The sequence below is a fragment of the Lutra lutra genome, chromosome 2, assembly GCF_902655055.1.
Source record: "Lutra lutra chromosome 2, mLutLut1.2, whole genome shotgun sequence".
Classification (NCBI taxonomy): Eukaryota; Metazoa; Chordata; class Mammalia; order Carnivora; family Mustelidae; genus Lutra; species Lutra lutra.
The window spans coordinates 209507735-209513129 of record NC_062279.1 but is presented as its reverse complement, the minus strand read 5'-3'; the positions used below and the strand labels follow the sequence as shown (position 1 = coordinate 209513129).

Here is a 5395-nt window from a genome sequence, read left to right as displayed (position 1 = left end):
AAAATGTCTATCCTGAATATTATAAAAATAAGTCAGGTGTATTAGCAAACAGCATGGCAGTGCCTTTTACATCTCTGTCATAGTTCGGGACCTTTAACTTAGGATCTCAATAAATGTTTGTTAAGTAAAGATAATTGGAAAACACACAAAAAAAGAAAAACCATCCCGTATTCTCATCAATAACATATCCACTATTAACATTTATGGTATTTCACTCCATATCCTTTTTCCCCAAGGATAATGAGCAAGCTTCCATGTTATTATTATAATTTTTGTAACCATCATTTCAACTATTTTTTTCAAAATGGTAATATCTTCATATCTTTTTTCTCATTATAATATGAAAGAAATAACAAATTCAAACCTTAAGAAATGTATTAAGTGCAAAATAAAAATTCTTTATAGTTTCATTCCCAGAGATAACATGTTTAATAGTTTTATCTGTCATTTGAAACACCTACTTATTATTCCATTTAGTGGGTATAATTTACTCAGGATTTTAGTTTACTTAGGTTTTTCATTATTATTGGATATTTAAGGTTTTTCTTCCAATTTTAGCTATTATAAGTGATAGTCCAGTGAATATCTTCACACGTAGAGCTTTCCCCGTATTTATTTCTTGGAGATAAATTTTTCAAAATGGGATTATTAGATCAAAAGCTGTGAATGAACTTAAGGCCTATGAAAAATATTTTCAAATTGCTTTCAAAATGGTTTTGCCAATTTACATTTTTGACAAGGTTTAAAGGTTGAAACCTGGTGTGAAAATATCAGGTTCACAACACCAGTGCCAGAGTATAATACTATCATTCAACAAAGTACTTGGTAATATCACGAGAAAAATAGCACTTCCCTGTGGTTTTATTTTGCATTTCTTAAATTTCTATTGGAACGTTTCCCCATGTTTACTAGTTATATTTTCTTTTGTGGTTTGTTTGATTATATTATTAGGCTATTAGAGTTGTGAGTTTCCCCTTGTTGTAGGTATGAACCCTATAAATTGTAATGAGTAGGATCATTTATCTACTATATAACCTAATTTTTTTCTCGATGTGTGCCTTTTAATGTTGATTTTTAAAATTAATTTGGAGAGATCGCTTCTCGGCCTTTTGGCTAAGATCAAGTGTAGTATCTGTTCTTATCAGTTTAAAATTAATTTGGAGAAATTTCCCAAGTTTTGGGTAATAAAGATATCGATCTTTTGTTTCTTCTGTTGCTTTTGAGCTGAGGAGTTCTTTCTCCCTCCAGAGGTTTTATACCTTGCTCTGCTATGAGCTTTAACTACCTAACTTTTTGACCCATCTGAACATTATTTAGTTACGGCAAGAAGGAAGTTCTCTACTGGTTTGCTTTTCAATTCTTTTTATTAAAAATTTTTTTTAAAGATTTTATTTAGGGGCGCCTGAGGGGCTCAGTGGGTTAAGCCTCCGCCCCTGGCTCAGGTCATGATCTCAGGGTCCTGGGATTGAGCCCCGCATCGGGCTCTCTGCTCAGCAGGGAGCCTGCTTCCTCCTCTCCCTCTGCCTGCCTCTCTGCCTGCTTGTGATCTCTCTCTCTCTGTCTAATAAATAAATAAAATCTAAAAAAAAAAGAGATTTTATTTATTCATTTTATTTGGGAGAGAGAGAGAGAGAGATGGGGAAGGAGCAGAGGGAGAGGGAGAAACTCTCAAGCAGCCTCCACGCCGAGCGCGGAGCCCAACATGGGACTCAGTCCCACAACCCGGAGATCATGACCCAGGCTGAAACCAAGAGTCAGATGCTCAGCCAACTGAGCCACCCAGGCACCTCTTGCTTTTCAATTTTTTTTCACATTTCATCACCATTTATTAAATAATTTTTCTCCCTCTTCTGTTTTATGATAACTTCAATATCATACTTTCAATTTTTAAGTACCAAAAATTGGTACCAAAAGTTAGAAAAGGTCTAATTCTGAATTTTTTATTTGAATCTGGGCATGTGTACCTTTTACTTCTTTGCTTACGTATTACATGATTTTCGCTACCTTAGTTTTATAGTTGATTCAGCACATATTTATTGAGAACTCACATGTATTAAGATCAGTAACTGACTAATAACATTTCTTTTATGCCTTCTTATTTGATATTCTTACCTCCTTTCTGGTGAATTTTAGAATATTTAAAGTCTTTTCCACAATCCTGCTGGAATTTTAAATACACATGCAAATTTTGGGAGTTTTGATATTTTTACAATAATTTTCCCATTCTTACTTAAATCTTATTCTAAAAATAAGGATTTGAGTTTTTTTCATACTATGCATATTTTTCATGGCAATTCTCCTCTTTTAATTTTTGTTATTTCCATAGTAAACACAATGTATTTTAAAATTATATTATCTAATGGACTACTATTAAGAATGTTGTCAATTTAAAGAAATATTTATGTTATATCTGGCCATTTTTCTAAACTCTTTTCTTAGTTCTACTAGATTTTAGGATTTTCTCTTTGGATATCAAGGTGGTCACTCATCTGCAAATAATGGTAATTTTGTCTTTTTCTTTCCTGCATTTATTAGTTTTATTTTTCAAAATAAATGATAGGAAATACAAGTGATAGAAAGCTTCCTTGTTTTGTGCTTTATTTTATTGTTTTAAAGATTTTATTTATTTGAGAGAGAGAGAGGAAGAGAGGGAGGGAGCAGGAGAGAATTCCCAAGCAGACTCTCCACTGAGTGCAGAGCCTGGGACCTAGGGCTTGATTCCAAGACTCGTGAGATCATGACCTGAGCAGAAACCAACAGTTGGGGCACTCGGCTGACTAAGACAACCAGGAACACCTGAGCTTAATTTTAATATTATGCTTGTAGAATTTCTCTTAAGCATGAAGCTGGTTGATGGTTTGATATAAAAAAATAGCTTCTATTTATTGGGTCGTCTCATGTACCAGCTGCTGTGCTGTGTATACACGATGTCTGCAGTGGTGCTGGTTGACCCTGGGTCTGTTAAATTTCCCCATTTTCTTTCTTATTTTTAAGCTGTTAACGAAATCAGGAATGGAGGTTAATTTCACCAAATACCTTTTTTGGCATCTCGTAATTTTTATTTGTTGATGTAGTGATGTTATAAATGTATGTTTGATCCTTTGTATAAATTAGTATTTTTTCTTATCAGAAGAAAGAATTTGAATAGCTTCCAATTATTTGTATATGAGGATAAAAACTAGATGACAAGTTGGGGCAAATGATTAAATGGAGCATTATCATGGATTTTTTTCTGTTTGGCTTTTCATTATAGTATATCATATTAATAAATTTCTCATGATTGGGCCATTCCTTCTTTCCCTGTTTAATTCCATTTGGTTGCTTTAGAAGATATTTTGTTGAATTCTATTTGCAAATATTTTATTTGTAATTTCACTCATACTCTTAATTGAAAATTTTCGAAAGTCTCCTTTCTTTCCCTCTCTCCTTCTTTACCTCTTTTCCTTTAAAAAATGGTGTGCTCTTTCTGTAAGGTTTTGACATTAGGGCTATATTTGCTTTTCTCGAATTAATTAGGTTGTTTTCCATTTCTTCTTTATGTTTTGGAGCTGAATCTATTTAATGTGACACTCCCTGTTCCTAAAAATTGAAAAGACTTCACTTATAAAACAGTGTGAGCTAGGAGCATAAGCATTCCGGTAAGTAAGACAAGAAAAAATGTGAGGCGATAGTACACATATTTTCATTACTTGAAAATGTCTGCCTTTCTTTATAAGTTAATTTCCCTTCTCAAATAGGAATAATGACAAGGACCTTCACACTTTCGAGATTTAATGTAGTATTTTAAACTGGAATTCTCTTGCTGCCGTAATTACATTTGCTGCTCCGTCAGTACAGACTTGATGGTCTGTTGACATTAGTGGTCCCTGTAAAGCTTCTTAATGGTTTATTATTCTATTCTTGCTCTGCCCAAGGTGACAAATCTACTTACTTTCTTCTTTGTTGGCATCTTGTTTAGAGCATCTTATGGTAATGACTCTCGGGACTCCACAGAAGGCGCCGTGTCCTTCTCCTTTGTGAGACAGCAGGTGCCTGTTCTGGGAGCAAGGGCTACTTTGGTGATGGATGGATTTGACTTTCTAAGCCCACCCCTCCGCTTCATAACTGTGGACTTTCCTAAGTCTCATTTTCTTCATCTGCAAAGTAGGAACAGAAATAAAGCTCAAGACATTGGTTTTACTGGAAAGTACTTTTAAAATGCTGAGCGTTGATTCTGCCTCCTAGGAAACAGCCAGCGGTAGGTTCCTCACAGATGCTGTCTGTTCATCGGCTCTTTATACCACGTTTCATATGTGTTCAGACATGTAAAAAGTATAACTTTTTAACTTAAAAATGAGCTTTATTGAAATATAATTTTTTTTAAAGATTTTTATTTATTTATTTGACAGACAGAGATCACAAGTAGGCAGAGAGGCAGGCAGAGAGAGAGAGGAAGGGAAGCAGGCTCCCTGCTGATCAGAGAGCCCGATGCGGGACTCGATCCTAGGACCCTGAGATCATGACCTGAGCCGAAGGCAGCGGCTTAATCCACTGAGCCACCCAGGCGCCCCTGAAATATAATTTATATAAGCTGCAATGCTTCCATGAGTTTTGACAAATGTATACAGAATCAAAATATAGAACATTTCCATCCGCCCAAATGGTCCCCATGAGCTCCTTCCCAATGAGTCCCATCTGCCCACTTGGGTTGTAGGCAACCACTGATCTGCTTTCTATCATTATAGATCAAAATTGGTCTTCTGTAGTTACATGAGCATGGACTTACGCACTAGGCACTCTTTTACATTCGTTTTTTTGTTTTGTTTTGTTTTCCAACATAATACTTTACAGATTCAACTATGTTGCATGGAACAGTTTTTGCTTTTCTTAAGTTGCATTTGGGTTGTTTTCAGTTTTCAGCTATTATGAATAAAGCTGCTGTAAACATCCATGTGTGTGTAACTATGTATTCTTTTTAAAAACTTATTTTTATTAACAAATAATGTATTATTTGCCCCCCGCCCCAGGGGTACAGGTCTGTGAATCACCAGGTTTACACACTTCGCAGCACTCACCATATCACATACCCTCCCCAATATCCATAACCCCACCACCCTCTCCCTGCCCCCCTCTCCCCCAGCAACCCTCAGTTTGTTTTGTGAGATTAAGAGTTTCTTATGGTTTGTCTCCCTCCCGATCCCATCTTGTTTCATTTATTCCTTTCCTACCCCCCAAACCCCTCACATTGACTCTCAAATTCCTCATATCAGAGAGATCATATGATAATTGTCTTTCTCTGATTGATTTATTTCGCTCAGTATAATACCCTCTAGTTCCATCCATGTCATCTCAAATGGCAAGATTTTATTTTTTTGATGGCTGCATAGTATTCCATTGTATATATATATATGCCACC

The 5395-nt window shown here is 35.5% G+C and overlaps 1 pseudogene; it reads left to right on the top strand.

The window, feature by feature from the left end:
• Positions 1–1093: 1093 nt before the first annotated feature.
• LOC125094430 (uncharacterized) lies at positions 1094–1203 on the top strand (annotated as a pseudogene).
• The last annotated feature ends 4192 nt before the right edge of the window (positions 1204–5395 follow it).